The sequence below is a fragment of the Melanerpes formicivorus genome, unplaced genomic scaffold (assembly GCF_026170545.1).
Source record: "Melanerpes formicivorus ecotype bairdi unplaced genomic scaffold, bMelFor1.0.p_v2 SCAF_160, whole genome shotgun sequence".
In the NCBI taxonomy this organism is placed as follows: Eukaryota; Metazoa; Chordata; class Aves; order Piciformes; family Picidae; genus Melanerpes; species Melanerpes formicivorus.
The window spans coordinates 581,481-597,654 of record NW_027142512.1 but is presented as its reverse complement, the minus strand read 5'-3'; the positions used below and the strand labels follow the sequence as shown (position 1 = coordinate 597,654).

The window sequence follows — 16,174 nt, the reverse complement described above, 5'->3', positions numbered from 1 at the left end:
CTCCATCCTCTCTGAAACCACCCTTCAGCCATGTGCACACTGCTATGGCAGTGCCCTGAGCCTCCATTCAGCAGGCTGAAGCATCCCAGATCCCTCAACCTCTCCACAGAGATGTCAACCTCCATCATGGCAGATCTCCTCTGCAGTCTCTGCAGTTCCTCCCTGCTCCATCAGACTGCAGAACTTCGCACCTAGACACCAGGCATCCAGATGTAGCCACAGCAGAGCTGAGTTTGGGTGCAGGACAACTTCTGTGTCTGGGTGAGCCCACTCCTCCTGCCCAGCCCAGCTGCAGTTGTCCTTCCCTGTGTGCAGGGTTTGTTCCATCCCAGGGCATTTGGAATGGTTCCTGTCAGAACCTGGGGATGGGACACACTAGAAACCCCAGCTCCAAACAACAGGCAGACAGTTTGTAGTGGGATGGGGCCCAGTCTGTCATGAAGTGGGAAAGGGTATATGGGTGGTACTGGGAGGAGTACCAGAGAAGTGGTTAGAAGGCTTCAGGTGGTGTAGCCTCTGCTGGGTGTGGACACAATCTGTCCTGGGAAGGAGTCCTGTTATGGTTGTTATTAATATTTAATAATTGGCCACACCAGGGGAGGTTTAGGCTCAGGATGAGGAGAAAGTTCTTCCCAAAAAGAGGAACTGACCAATGGAATGTGCTGCCCAGGGAGGTGGTGGAGTCACCATCCATGGAGGTGTTCAAAAAAAGATTGGATGTGGCACCTGGAGCCATGGTTTAGCTGTCAGGGGGTGTTGGGTGGTAGGTTGGACTTGATGATCTCTGAGATGTTTTCCAACCTGGTTGATTCTGTGTTTCTGTGATTAGAAGGTGAAGGGAAAAGCTTGAACACAGCTGGTGACCAAACCACTGTCTGGTGACAAACCCAAGAGATTCCAAAACATGTAGTGAAAGGTGAGGAGAACATCTCCTGCCCAGCTGATGGAATGAGAAACTCAAGAGTCTCAAAAAGGCAACAGAAAGAAGGGAAAAGAACCTCAGGAAAGTTTGCTCAATATTGCTCTATGAACTGCAGACAGGCCTTAGGCCTGGTCCTTGCAATGGCAGCTTAGGGGAAGACAGAGGCTTAGGGCCTGCTCTTTAAGGTGACCTTTGCCCCAGCTCTTCCCAGAGAGGTCCTTGCTGTCCCCTGCTCTGCTCCCTCAAGCAGACCAGCACTCACACATGCCCTGCACTCTAACAGCCATGCAAACAAAGGGGAACAAGCTCAGGGTTATTGCTCCAACCAACTGCTTGAGACTGAAGCCCAAGGCAGGAATCCACAACCATAGCCAGGCCCAGAGCTCTGAGAAGCCCCAGGTGGTGTCTTCCTTTTGCACTTCATGCAGAATCTGCTTGCTTCCCATATCTCACTGATCATAGAATGGGCTGGGCTGGAAGGGACCTCCAAAGGTTATCTTGTCCAACCTTCCCAGGGACATCGTCAACTAGATCAGGTTGCCCAGAGCCCTGTCAAGCTTCACCTTGAAGATCTCCAGGGATGGGACCCCAGCTACCTCCCTGGGCAACCTGTTCCAGTGTTCCACTACCCTCATGGTGCAGAATTTGTGCTGGCTCCTCCTTCCTGCACAATCCTGCTTTGTTCCCATCTCTCACCCATGTCTATGGATGTCCCTGGATGGATGCACACCCTGAGTGTTTTTCCCACAGAAGTGACTTGACTTCAGGCAGTCAATGTTTGCTAATCAGTTAGGTTGCATCTCTGGACACATTTGGAATAGCTCTTCTTTGGATCAGGAGCCTCTTCCATCCCCATCCTGTGCTTCTAATTCTGGATTATCCTTAAGGGAAGTGTTCATCCACAAGCTCAACAGGAGCCACCAGTGTGCACTTGCAGCCCAGAGAGCCAATTGAATCCTGGGCTGCATCAAGAGAAATGTGGCCAGCAGGGCCAGGGAGATGATTCTCCCACTCTGCTTCACCCTGGTGAGATCACACCTGGAGCACTGTGGCAATTCTGGAGCATCTATTACAAGAAGGATCTGGAGGTGCTGGAAGGTGTCCAGAGAAGGACCATGAGGATGAGCAGGGGGCTGGAGCTGCTCTGCTATGAGGACAGACTGAGGGAGTTGGGGTTGTTCAGTCTGGAGAAGGGAAGGCTTCAAGGAGTCCTTCTTGTGGTCTTCCAATATCTGAAGGAGGCTACAAGAAAACTGGGGAGGGACTTCTTAGGGTGTTGGTTAGGGATAGGACTGGGGGGAATGGAGCAAAACTAGAAGTGGGGAGATTCAGATTGGATGTTAGGAAGAAATTCTTCCCCAAGAGGGTAGAGAGACACTGGCACAGGTTGCCCAGGGAGCTGGTGGAAGTCTCATCTCTGGAGGTTTTTAAGGCCAGGCTGGATGTGACTCTGAGCAACCTGCTCTGGTGTGAGGTGTCCCTGCCCATGGCAGGGAGCTTGGAGCTGGATGATCCTTGAGGTCCCTTCCAACCCTGACAATTCTGTGATTCTCAGTATGTCCAAGAGGTATTGCCAGGTATTGGAATTCCAGTGAATGCCCTCCCCTCTCCAGCCCTTCCTTAGGGTTCTCAGGGCAGTTGGTGCACCCCCAGCAGTTGCTCTCATCAGCTCTCTGTGTTGTGTTCTGTGTCCATCCAGAATGGACATTTGCTACCAAGGGCTTTCTTTCTAGATTCAGGTGATAAGATTTTCAGTTCCCTTTCTCCTTCTCTTCAGCCTGCTGTTCCTTCTCCTGCACTAGTGCCTGCTGGGACAGGATCCCTGTGATTAAGAGGAACCCAGTGGCAATTTCTGGGGAGCCTCAGATTCACTGGAGGTGATCTGCACCATGCAATGTCCAGAGCAATGTGAACCCTACAGCACTCAAGGGAACAAATAGTTAGAGAGCAGCCCCATGGAGGGCCTGGGAGTTCTGGTGGACAGCAAGATCTGCATGGGACAGCAATGTGTCCTGGTGGCCAGGGAGGCCAGTGGGGTCCTGGGGTGCCTTTGGAAGAGTGTGTCCAGCAGATCCAGGGAGGTTCTCCTCCCCCTCTACTCTGCCCTGTTGAGGCCCCACCTGGAATATTGCATCCACTTCTGGACTCAAGAGGGACAGGGATCTGCTACAGAGGCTGTGAGGATGCTGAAGGTACAGCAGCACTGCCTGATGAGGAGAGGCTGAGAGGCCTGGGGCTGTGTAGTCTGGAAAGGAGAAGACTGAGAGGGCATCTATCAATATGTGAGAGCTGGGGGTCAGGAAGCAAGAGGCAGGGACAGCCTCTGCTCACTTGAGCCCTGGGATAGGATAAGGGGCAATGGATGGAAACTGCAGCACAGGAAGTTCCACTTCAACAGGTGTGGTGTGTTCAATATCATAGTATCATTCAGGGTTGGAAGGGACCACAAGGAGCATCTAGTTCCAACCCCCCTGCCATGGGCAGGGACACCCCACACTAGATCAGGCTGGACAGAGCCTCATCCAGCCTGGGCTTAAACACCTCCAGGGACAGGGCCTCGACCACCTCCCTGGACAACCCATTCCAGGGTTTCACCACTCTCATGGGGAAGAACCTCCTCCTCACATCTAGCCTGAATCTCCCCACCTCCAGCTTCATTCCATTCCCCCTAGTCCTATCACTACCTGAGATCTTGAGAAGTCCTTCCCCAGCCTTCCTGTAGGCCCCCTTCAGATACTGGAAGGCCACAATTAGGTCACCTGGGAGCCTCCTCTTCTGCAGACTGAACAGCCCCAACTCCTTCAGTCTGTCCTCATAGCAGAGGTGCTCCAGCCGTCTGATCATCCTCCTGGCCCTTCTCTGGACACCTTCCAGCACCTCCACATCCCTCTTGTAATAGGGGCTCCAGAACGGGACACAGTACTCCAGGTGGGGTCTCCCCAGAGCTGAGTAGAGGGGGAGGATCACCTCCCTCGACCTGCTAGCCACACTTCTCCTGATGCAGCCCAGGATCTGATTGGCTTTGCGGGCTGCAAGTGCACACTGAGAGCTCATGTTGAGCTTCTTGTCCACCAGCACCCCCAAGTCTCTCTCCTCAGGGCTGCTTTCCAGCCAGTCCCTGCCCAGCCTGTATTTGTGCCTGGGATTGCCTCGACCCAGATGCAGGACGCTGCACTTGCTGTGTTGATGGATTTGCTTTCGGGGGGCTGATGAGTTTCAGTCCTGTTTGTGCTGCTGATGGTGCTGGGTGTTAGCTTAGGGCAATGGCTCAGAGCTGTGCTGTCCACTGCTGGGCAGCTTGCTCTGGTTCCATCCAGAACAATACAGGACACTCCCTAGGAAAACACTGTGAGATCTGCCCAGATACTCGATACTGAGGAGTGGCAGGGGGTGGGAGAGGGAAGGGGCAAATTCTTAGACTGGTGGCCACCTCTGGTGCTTTGAAATTTCACCCCTGAGCAAGTGCAAAATCCTCCCCAGCTGGGGAAAGCTTTGGGAAAAGTCTGTTGTCAGCCTGGGAGTTCCTGAGAGACAGAAATCACTGCAATGTGCTTGGGCCTGGCCCATGCCTCTCGAGCCCTTCTCATCTCTGTGCAGAGGGCTCAGGGGCAAGGGAAGGTCTCTGGACCTACAGACAGTGCCACAGGCATGGCAGCTGTGTCAGAGAAGCAGCCTGTGCCAGGATCAGCTGCCCCTCATAGTGAATGGTGCTTATGACGAGGGAAGCTGAAACTGCTTCTGGTCCTGCTGAAGGGACTCCCAAAGCATCTTCACAAGATGCAAGGGACCCAAGACAGAATTAGAGGGGCTCTGCCTGCAACCATATGGAGGGGAGAGACAAATTGGTTTGTTGGACTGTACAGAACCAATGTCCTGGCAAGTTGAACCCATGAGAGAATAAAGCTTTAGTAGATACAGGTGCCCAGTGTGCTCTGACACCACTGAACCACTAGGGGTGGAACCCATCTGTGTTTCTGGTGTGACAGGAGGATCCCCACACCTGGATGTGTTGGAAGCTGAATACTGGGATGCAAGCCACAATTTCCTTTCACTTGGAGGCATGGAAGGAGTCACTGGTCTCAGACTGCCCCAGAGCTGGAAACACAGCCCCAGCATTTGCAGCATTTGGACTGGGCATGGACTGATCCAGACTGTGCTGGAACAGAGTGGAGCTGCAGAGCACCTGCAGTGAGCAGCCCTCTGGGTACTGCAAAGCAACCTCCTGTGGAGTGAGAATGGACAGTGCCTGAGGTGTGCTGCTGATTGCTGCTGGGCATGGTGCAGGTGGCACAGAATGAGGGCTTAGGAATATCAAAGGTTAAGTTGAAAATTTGCTGCCATTACTCCATCCTGCCTCATGCCACCTTCACAGGGACAGTGCTGGCTGGAGCAAAGTACTATAGGATCTGAAGTTCAGATGGCAACATGAGAGGCTTCCTGTTCTGGTTGCTGCTGTTGGGTTCTGGCTCTCAGGTGCTGGCTCTTTGCTGAGGGGGAGGGCTGCAGGGGTTTAACTCCTGGCTGCTGCTGCTCACTGCTGTGCTGCTTTCTGCAAACAGCCTCAGGTCAGTGTGTATTATGGGATCTCATTTGGATTCAACTCTTTTGATCTTATCTCAAGTCCTTACCTCAACCCAGAGGGTTTTTTGATTCAGGTGTGTGTTATTTTTCCCTCCCTTCTGTTTTGGGGGGGAACAGGCAGCTTAACCTCTTCTCAGCTCTTCAACCTGTTCCAGCCCCAGAGTGGAAAGCCAACAGAAGCTTTCTGAGTTCTTCCAAAGATCTCCATCAGCTTCCCCCTACACCCTCCAAAGATCCCAAAAGTCAGTCCTAGGACCATCCAAATCCCAAACACCTAAGATCACCTGAAAGCCCCTGAAGAATGCCTCTGAGATGTCCCTCAAGACTTTTCTGAGAGCCTCATTTTCCCCTCCCTGAACTGGGCACACAGCTCCACCCCATCCCTTGGGAGCAAATGCCCCCAAAATTCAGGCATTGAGGCATGGATATCTGAAATAAAAGCAAACAGACAGAATTTGGGTAACTTTTGGGTTTTATTGACATGATTGGTGAATATACAGAGAGGATTTCTTACCCCAGGGAGACACAAAGCATTGGGGAAAAACCAGACAGACCCTGGGGAAGAACCAGATAGACTCTGGCAAAGCCCTGCTGAGCTCCACTGGGAGCTCCAGCTGTGCCAACTGAGCACTGTGATTGTTCTCATTAGCAATAATTGGTGTTAAGAAGGGCAGGAGGTGTTGGTTGCTGCTGGTGTCCCCAGTCCCTGAGAACTGCAAAGGAAAAAGAGATGATTTTGATGCTGGAAAGGTCCTCAAAGATGGGTCACGATTACCCAACAGATTTTAGGTGGATTTATGCCTCCCCTCCAGTGCAGGCTGCTCTCAGTTGGGGGTGCAGCGGTGATTGCTGAGGGATCGCTTCTGGGTGAAGCTCTTACCGCAGTCGCCACAAATGAAGGGCACCTCACCAGTGTGGGTGCGGTGGTGCTCAGTGAGAGTGCTCCTGTGTCTGAAGGCCTGGCCACACTCAGCACAGCTGAAAGACTTATCGCCAATGTGCACGCGACGGTGATCTATGAGGCCTGCAGCCTGGGTGAAGCTCTTGCCACAGTCAACACAGCTGTACGGCTTCTCACCGCTGTGGATGAGTTGGTGCTGGATGTAGAGAGTACTCCTGGTGAACGTCTTGCCGCACTCAGCACAGGGGAACAGATGCTCTCCAGTGTGGATGCGGCGATGGATGGTGAGAGTGGAGCTGTGTTTGAAGCTCTTGCCGCAGTCCCTGCAGGTAAAGGTCTTCTCACTGGTGTGGGTGAGGCGGTGTTGCCTGAGAGATCAGCCTGAACCGCTTGCCACAGCTGTCACAGGAGAAGGGTCTCTCTCCCGTGTGGGAGCGGAGGTGCTGGGTGAGATTAGAGCGCTGGGTGAAGCTCTGCCCACAGTCAGCACAGGAGAACGGTTTCTCTCCAGTGTGGGTGTGGCGGTGTTGGGTGAGATTATCGCGCTGGGTGAAGCTCTGACCACAGTCGACACAGATGAAAGGTTTCTCTTGTGTGGGTGCGGCGGTGCCGGGTGAGATTGCCGCGCTGGGTGAAGCTCTGGCCGCAGTCAGCACAGGTGAAAGGTTTCTCTACAGTGTGGGTGCGGCGGTGCTTGATGAGCTCAGAGTTCCAGCGGAACCTCTTGCCACAGTCACCACAAACGAAGGGCCGGGAGCCAGGTTGTGGGCAGTGGTGCTTCACTAGCTCTGACCTACCTGGGAAGCTCTGCCCACACTCAAGGCACTGATTCAGCTCTTTGGGTGACACTGAGGGACCTGCTCTGGCTTCATCCTCCTCCATACATTCCTCCCCCTCATCCTGGTCACGTTCATCACCATTATCCTCCTCTTCACAGTCGTCATTCTCAGCATCATCCTCCATCTTCTCTTTTTCCTCCCCAACCTCCTCTCCCTTGGCACTGCACATTGGCTTCTCCAACTTGATCTCTGGGTGCTGCATCTCCTCCCAGCTCTTGCCTGGGTCCTTCTGTGAGGCCATACTGTGGCAGGAAGGGGTCACAGCTCTGCAATAGGGAAGATGGAAGCACCTGAGCCCAGGACCTCAAACTCTCAGATCCTGCCTGAGTCATGACACTCCCTGACTCCCAACACCCAGCTGGAGGAGAGAATGCAGAGGGGACCTCAAACCTTCAGTTTCTGCCTCAGTTTGGGCACAGACCTCTAATACCTGTGCTGAGAACCCAGGTTCCTGTGATCAGTGCCCTGAGGTACCCTGGGACTTACAAGTGGTCTTGTCCTACTCTCCTCAAGCCTGGTGGCATTGGCAGGGTGGTTCCTGGCCCAGGCCCTGGCCTTTGATCTCCCCTGGCTCAGACAATGGAGGCAGCAGCACTGACCAATGAAAGACCAAACCACCTTCAACTTTCTCCCACCACCATCCACACCCCAAGCCCAAACATCACCTTCTGCTCACAACTCACCCACAGCAGTCTGGAGCATTCCTCAGCTCCCACAACACCTGATGTGCCTCAGAGCTCCTGGAGAGCTGAAATATGCTGGACAGGAGGAGGTGGTGGAGGCTAAGAGCTGCCCTGGGGGCCTAGGATCCTGCTGTTAACCCACTCTGGCTTTCTTACCTGTTGGGCTGCTCCAAGGGACAGATCTGCAAACTCTGCTCTTCCACAGCACACAGGGGCAGGGATGATGGAGAGAGGACTCAGCCCCTGACAGAGAGAAATAAAGGGCTCAGGGGAGAGCACTGATCTGCAAGGGATGACTCAGCACTGCCCAGGACCAGGCAGCACAGCTCAGCCTTGCTGGGGGCAGCTCCCAAGCCCAGCAGCACAGCCACAGCACACAGCCAGGGCTGATCAAGATGGGAGACCTCAACAAGGTTGAGGCCGGATGTGAGGAGGAGGTTCTTCACCATGAGAGTGGTGAAGCCCTGAAATGGGTTCCCCAGGGAGGTGGTTGAGGCCCCGTCCCTGGAGGTGTTTAAGACCAGGCTGGATGAGGCTCTGGCCAGCCTGATCTAGTGTGGGGTGTCCCTGCCCATGGCAGGGGGGTTGGAACTAGATGATCCTTGTGGTCCCTTCCAACCCTGACTGATACTATGATACTATGAGACTAAGTGCAGGCTCGTCTCCCAAGCCCAGCACACAGCTGCAGGCCAGCACCACAACACAGCTGCCTCCACACAGCCTCTCCCAGGCCTTGCCTAAAGCTTCCTCCCTCTGCCTGCCCAGGCCTCTGCTGCCTGCAGCTGCCTTTGCCAGCAGATCTTGCTCTGGCCACAGCTCTCCTCCCAGGTCCTGCCCCCACCCCACACACTGTGCTCACCTTTGACCTGCACACACCTCTCTGCTGCCCACTCCCCAACAGAAGATCACAGCAGCCCTCAGGACACACACAAAGGGAGCTTCATGATCTCTGCAGATGCAGCAAAGGGGGAAGGGACTTGGGCAGCTTCTCGCTAAACCTCTTCAGTCCTCACTGGGATGCTGGAGGAGTCTCTGGCTCCTGCCCAAACCTCACACCTCCAGCACCCTTCACACACCTGCAGCCCAAAGACACTCAGTGGAAAGGATTTGGCTTCCTTCTCTCCCTGACCATTTCTCTCACCTTGCTCTTTGCAGTTCCCTGGAGCTGCCACTCCACATCCCCAAGAGAAAATGAGGTTGGATGGGAGGGCACAGTGCCCATGGGCTGCTGTTCATCTCCCAGCTGACACAGGCAGAGCTGCAGCACAATTCACTCCTTTCACCTCCTCAAATGCTGCCAGATTCTGCCATTCCCTGCACACACAATTGCCACCTGAGCCCTGGATCCTCTCCCCTTTTGGGGGGACAAGGCCTAATTCCTGCCTGAACACTCCCAGGCCCTTCCCGCAGTCCCAGCCCATCCATGGCCCTGCTGCCTTGCTCTCCCATGGCCCGGTGTCCCCCACCTCCAATGCCACTGCAGCTGGAAGGGTGGAGTGGGAAATGCTGTGGCTGAGGAAGCATCTAAGGAACTGGGCTGGAAGCAGCAGCACAAGAATGGAAGGGGCCTGAGACTAAAGGCTGGGATCAGCTGGAGGGCTGAAAGAACAGCACCAAGCCAAGGGGGGGTTACAGATGAGGGCTGGGGAGGGACCCTGCAGCCACCTCAGGCAGCAACTGATGAGAGCAAGGGGGACAGAGAGGGAGTGAGACCTCAGGTGACTCCTGCCATGGGGGATGGCTGGGCTGTGTGGCTGCTTGGGCTGTGCTGGATGTCAGGAGGGGACAGGGCAGGAGGGTCCTGAGCCAGGCAGGATTTGGGGTTTCGAGCTTCTGGGGCCAGCTGCTGCCAGCACCATTGGAGGTAGGAGCCAGGCAGAGCCACACAGCTGCTGAACTAAGCCTTCCCACCCCCTGCAGCCTTCACCCTCCATCTCTCCATCCAGTACTCCATCTCCACTCACTTGCTGCCCTCTAAGAGTCCCCAGGGTCCTACAACGTCACCAGGGCTGATCTACACAGCCAGTAGGGCCCAACAGAAGCCCCTCGATGACAGCATGGAGGAGAATCCCTGTGGTGGGTGGAAGGCACTGGGATGTCTTACACCACAGAGTAGAGAACGCAGAAGGGACAGCAGAGTCCAGAGGGACACCACAAAGTGTCATCTAGCTTAGTTCATTCCCACAAGGCCTGCACCCACTCTCTACAAAGGAACAGCACAGGATCTCCAATCTCCTTTGCCCTTCCTCTCTGCTCCCAGGAACAGCTTCTGGCATCTCTTTCTGCAGAGGAGCTTTGAGGCCTTGGCAATGCTGCCAACTGCAGCCTGCAGCAGCCTGGCTCACCTGGGAGCTGCCTACCTGAATCTGTAACTGCAGCTCTTGGGTATGGGGGGAGGAGGGACAGAGAGGCATGGAGGAGGGGGAAGGCATTTGGGGCCTGGGGTTCTGGCCTGCTTTGGTGGAAGCTTTGGCCTGGGAGGTTTGTTGGGTCCCGTGGCCCAGGCACACTATGGATTGTTGTGGATTGGATGCTTTGCACTGTAGGATGCAGCTCTGAACAGCACAGCCATGGAAACTGCCCAATTCTATCCAACCCTCTGGCCACAGCTTGGCATCAACTCCTTTCACAAGGCTCAGAGAGAGCCTCTCTGACTCCTGAAACCTAAGGTAATATCCTGCAGAACAAGTTGGAGGAGCTCAAGGGGACAAGCTGCAGAGGGGGCCCAGGGCAACCTCCTGAGCTTCAACAAGAGCAAGGGCAGGGTCCTGCCCCTGGCCTGGCACAATCCTCACAATCAGGACAGGCTGGGGGAGGAGGGGATAGGAAGCAGCCCTGCAGAAAAGCACTGGGGGGTGCTGCTGGACAAGAAGCTGGACAGGAACAGACAGGGGGAGCCTGCAGCCCACAAGGCCAAGGGCAGCCTGGGCTGCACCAAAAGCAGCAGGGCCAGAGATGGACAGAGGCCATCCTGGCACTTGGCTCTGCTCTGCTGAGACTTCACCTGCAGCACTGCAGCCAGCTCTGGAGCCCTCAACACAGGAAGGACATGGATCTGATGGAGAGGGTCCAGAGGAGGGACACAAAAATGATCAGGGGCTTGCAGCAGCTCTGCTACCAGGACAGGCTGAGGGAGCTGGGGGTGATCAGCCTGCAAAGGAGAAGAGAAGACTCTGGGGAGACCTAGGAGTGACCTTCTGGTACCTGAAGGGGACTACAAGAAGGCTGCAGAGGGACTCTTTGCAAAGCCTGCAGGGACAGCACCAGAGGCAATGGCTTCAAACTAGAGCAGAGCAGATTGAGATTGGAGGTGAGGAACAAGTTCTGCACCAGGAGCCTGCTGGAACACTGCAACAGGTTGCCCAGGGAAGGGCTTGAGGTCCCAGTCCTGCAGATGTTCAAGGTCAGGCTGGACAGGGCTCTGGGCAACCTGAGCTAGTGCAGGATGTCCCTGCTGACTGCAGAGGGGCTTGGACTGCAGCACCTTTGCAGCTCCCTGACAACCCAAACCACTCCAGGATTCTAGGAGTCTAAGTGCAGCCTCCAGGGAGAGCAGGAAAAAGATGAGACAGAGGAGGACAAGGAAGAGGACAAGGAGGAGGAGAACCAAAATCCCTTCCCAACTCCTCCAAACCTCTGCCAAATTCCTGGAAAGCTCTTCCAGCTCTGCAGAGTTCATTCTGAAGAGAGCTGAGGGAGTTGCTAGGCTCAGGGATGTCTTGCACACTCTGCACAAATGCTCCAGAAGCTTTCCAAGTGCCCTCAAAACCAGCAGCACAGCTCTGCTGCCACACAATGCCAGGCTGCAAGGGACCCCAAGGCTCAGCTGCTCCAACCTTGCCAGCTGACACTGGACTGGAAAGGAGCTGGCCCAGCCCCCTGCCAAGCTGAGCCTTCCAACTCTGCCCTGCAGGGCAATCCACCACTGCCCTGGGGAGAGGATTCCAATGGCTGACTGGCAGGGAAAAGCTTTTGCCTCTGCAGGGCACTGTGCCACTTCAGCTCAACTCTTGCAGCAGCTCTTTGAGATCTGCCTTTGGAGCACCACAAACTCTGAAGCACTGCAGTGCAAAGCAGCTCAGCTTCAACTTCCAACTGCCTGAACTCTCACAGTTTAAATTCAAGGCAAGGGTCAAGCTCACACCCAGCCCAGAAGTTCCCACCCAGCCCAGGAGTTCCCACCCAGCCCAGGAGTTCCCACCCAGCCCCCATGCTCAGAGCCAGCAGCTAAGTTGAGAACATCCAAAGCTCAGAGGCAGATCAAAAGTGCAGAAGCAGATCCCAAGCTCAGATGCAGTCACCATGCTCAAGAACCAGCATATAAACTCAAAACCACTTCTCAAGGTCAGAAGCAGCTCCCAAGGTCAGAGACAGCTCCAAAACTAAGACTCAGCTCCAAACCTCTGACCCAGTTCCAAAGTGCAGAAGCAGATCCCAAGCTCAGACCCAGATCAAGAGTGCAGGACCAGCCCCCAAACTCAGAGCCAGCCCCCAAGCTCTAGAGCCAGCAAATAAGCTCAGAACCATTTCTCAAGCTCAGACCCAGCTCCCGTGTTCAGAAGCAGCTCCAAAGCTCAGACCAAGCCCTCAAGCTCAGACCCAGCCTCAAAGCACAGAAGAAGCTCCCAAGCTTAGACACATCCCCAAGGCTCAGACCAATATCTCTAGCCCAGAAGCAGCCTCCAAGCTCACTGCCAGATCAAAAGGGCAGAATCAGATCCAAAGCTCAGATGCAGCTCCCAAGCTCAGGAATCAGTCACAAAGCTCAGACACAGCTCCCAGGCTCAGACCCAGATCAAAATGCAGAACCAGCTCCCAAGTTACAGACCAAGATCAAATATGCAGAAACATCTCCCATGTTAAGCATCAGCTCCAAATCCCTGACCAGGCCCTCAAGATCAGGCCCAGCCCCCAAGCTCAGATGCAGCTCCCAAGCTAAGAACCAGCAAACAAGCTCACCCCCAGCCCCCAGGCTCAGAGCCAGTTTCACAACTTTGCTTATTTCAAGTTCCCTTCATTGCACTTCTGCTAAGTGTCCAAATTCAAGCAGCCAGAGAATGCTTTGGGCTGGAAGGGACCCCAAAGAGCAGACAGCTCCAACCCCCTGCCATGCCCACAGACACCTTCCACCACACCAGGCTGCTCAAGCCCTCATCCAACCTCACCCTCAGCACCTCCAGGGAGGGGGCAGCCAGCACCTCCCTGCCCAACCTGCTCCAGGCTCTCACCACCCCCACTCCAAACTATTGCCTCCCAAGCTCCACTCCAAATCTGCCCTCCTCAACCTTCAATCCAGTCCCTCTCAGCCCATCCCTCCCAACCCCTCACAAAAGTCCCTCCCCAGCTCTCTTGCAGCTCCCAGCAGCCACCACAAGGCTGCTCCAACCTCTCCCCACAGCCTTCTCCTCTCCACCCTCCACAGACACAACTCTCACAGCCAACCCCCACAGGGGAACTGCCACAGCCCTCCCACCAGCCCCAGGGCCTCCTCTGCACCCCCTCCAACAGCTCAACCTCCTGCCCCTCTTGGGGGCACCACAGCTGCACACAGCACTCCAGCTGGCAGCACACAATGCTGCCAGCACAAAAACCACTGCAGCAAAAAGCCTCAAGCTGTGCTCAGCTGCCAAAACCAAAGGGACCTCAACTTGGCCACAAGAGAAAGGACCAAACTCAGCCAAGACACTGATCCAACACCCAAGGCTGCACAAAACAACCAGCAACAGCTTCCAGCAACAGCAGACCTGCAGCTGGGCTGCAAAGCTCTGCAGAAGAAAACCACTCCAGAAGGGCTCCAGGGCCCCAGGGATTGCAAAGCCCAGGCTCTCACTCTCCTCCTGCACAAGGAAAGCTTCACTTGCCCACAAGAAGCCAAACACTTCCCCACACCAAGCCATCCACACCACTTGACTTTCAACCTCCTTCAAGCCCTTGCCTGCCAGCAGCACTTCCTCAGCCCACAGCTCCAGCAACACCACAAGGCCTTGAAGGCTCTCCTGCACTCCACACCTCTCAGCCACACCCACACCCCTTGGCCACCCACAACCCAACAAGCTTCCTGCTCACCACTTCTCTTCCCAAGCCTCACCTCCCTTGGGCCCTCTCAGCACACCACCAACTGACCCCAGAAGGCTCCAGCTGACAGCACTGCTTGCAAGAATCCCAGGCACTTCCAAGGGCAGACTAGGAGCCCAGAGGCAAAACCCAAACCTTTCCCCTCCCCACAGGACTCTCTCCCATTTCCCATTCTTCCCAGCACCTCCAGCACCTAAGATGCATTTGCTCTGGGGCAGCTTCCTCACACAGCCACACAATTGCCTGGCCTGCAAAAGACCTCTCTCAGCACTCAGGCCAACTGCCAGCCCCAACACCACCAGGGACACCAAACCATGGCCCCATGGCCACACCTTGCTGCAACACCTCCAGCCATGGCCACTCCACTGCCTCCCTGGGCAGCCTCTGCCAGGCCCTGACCACTCTGCCACCAAACTCATTCCTCCTCCTCTCCAACCTAAGCCTCCCCTCCCACAATTTCAGGACACTTCCTCTCCTTCTACCACCTGAGACTAGGCACAAGAGCCCAACCCCCACCTCACTGCAGCCTCCTTGCAGGGAGCTCCAGAGGCCAAGAGGTCTCCCCTCAGCCTCCTCTTCTCCACACTAAACACCCACAGCTCCCTCACCTGCTCCTCTCAGCCCTGCTCTCCAGACCCTTCCCCACCTTTCTTGCCCTTCTCTGCACCTGCTCCAGAACCTCAAAGTCCTTCTTGGAGTCAGGGGCCCAAAACTCACCCCAGCATTCCAGGGGTGGCCTCCCCAGGGCCCAGGACAGGAGGACAATCCCTGCCCTGGCCCTGCTGGACACAGCACTGCTGAGACTTGCAGAGCACTGCAATTGCTTTGCTCACTTGCAGCAATCATTTCCTTCCCTTCCCAGCTCATTGCACAGCAAAGAGCAGCAAGGGAATTGCTTTGGCTGCTGCTGAAGCTCCTCCAAGGAAGCTGCAGGACTTCTCACCACCAAAACCATCAACAACAGGCTGCCCCCAGCCCAAGCCAAACCTTTCAGTCCAAGTCAATGCAGTTCCTCAGCCACAAGCAGACACTCAACAGCTCAGCCTCATTTGGCTGCCTGCCAGCAAACATTTCCCCAGGGGCAGAGCAGCTGCAGCACAGCAGTCTGCTTCTGACCACGCTTCCTGCCAGCACAGCTGACAAAAGCTCTGCACAGCTCTCAGCCTGCAGCCACACAGCAAAAGCTCCTCCTGCCCTGAGCCTTTCTGTGCTCAGGAGGCCTGCAGAGAAACTGAGAATCACTCTGCAACCCCCCAGGGAAGGGAATCTTTGTGCCTCAAGAGCTTGCTGGACCCCCCTGGACTCTTCCTTGGACCCCCCCAGCAAGGGCAGCGCTCAAGGAGGTGTCCTGCAGCTTGTGCAGGGATGAGAGCAGCTGAGGAGAGAGGGGAGAAGGCAAAGAGAGGGCAGAGAATGACCAGCAGAGAGCTCAGCACCACCCCAGGCTCCCAGCCAGGCTGCCAAGGTGCTGCTGGGCACCCACCGGGCTTGGCTGGGGGCAGGGCACCACTGCCAGCTGCAAGTAGCCAAAGGGGCAAGCTGGGCACACACAGGGACACAGGGCCAGGGACAGCCCCTGCAGCCCACCAATGGCTCCGCCTGCAACACAGCAGCAGCCAAAGGGGGCCTGCAGCTGCCCCCACCAGGGGGAGGCAGCAGCACAGCACCACAACGAACCCCCAAACACACCCACCCCGACCCAGCCCCACACACAGCTCCCCACAACCGCACCCACCCCCTCGCACCACCCCACCACTCCCCACTCCCAGCCTCACCACCCCGACCCACACCACACCCACACACAGCCTCCCCCACCACCACCAACTCCTACCCCCAGACCCACACAGCCCCACGGGCTCCTCACCAGCCCCTCACACGCCCCTCTCCGACCCCAAGCCCCCACCCAACCTCACACACGCCCCCACAACTCCACAGCCCCCAACAACCACCCCCCACAGCCCCACCCACACCAGCCCCACACCTCACCGAGCCCTCCTCAAGCCCAGCTCCAGGACACAGCCCTCAGCCCCACCGCAGCCCAATGCCAACCCCACCAGCCGCTCCCCCAAGCCCCAAGGGATCCCCACCCCAGCAGCCCCCACTCTGCCCCGCGCCTGCCCACACCTACCCCACAGCCCAGGCCAAAGGGGCGCACAGCAGCAGGAAGAGGAAG

General features: G+C 56.0%; 1 pseudogene; it reads right to left on the bottom strand.

The window, feature by feature from the left end:
- Positions 1 to 16,174, bottom strand: part of LOC137457129 (zinc finger protein 585A-like) — a 182,306-nt pseudogene that overhangs the window by 100,295 nt on the left and 65,837 nt on the right.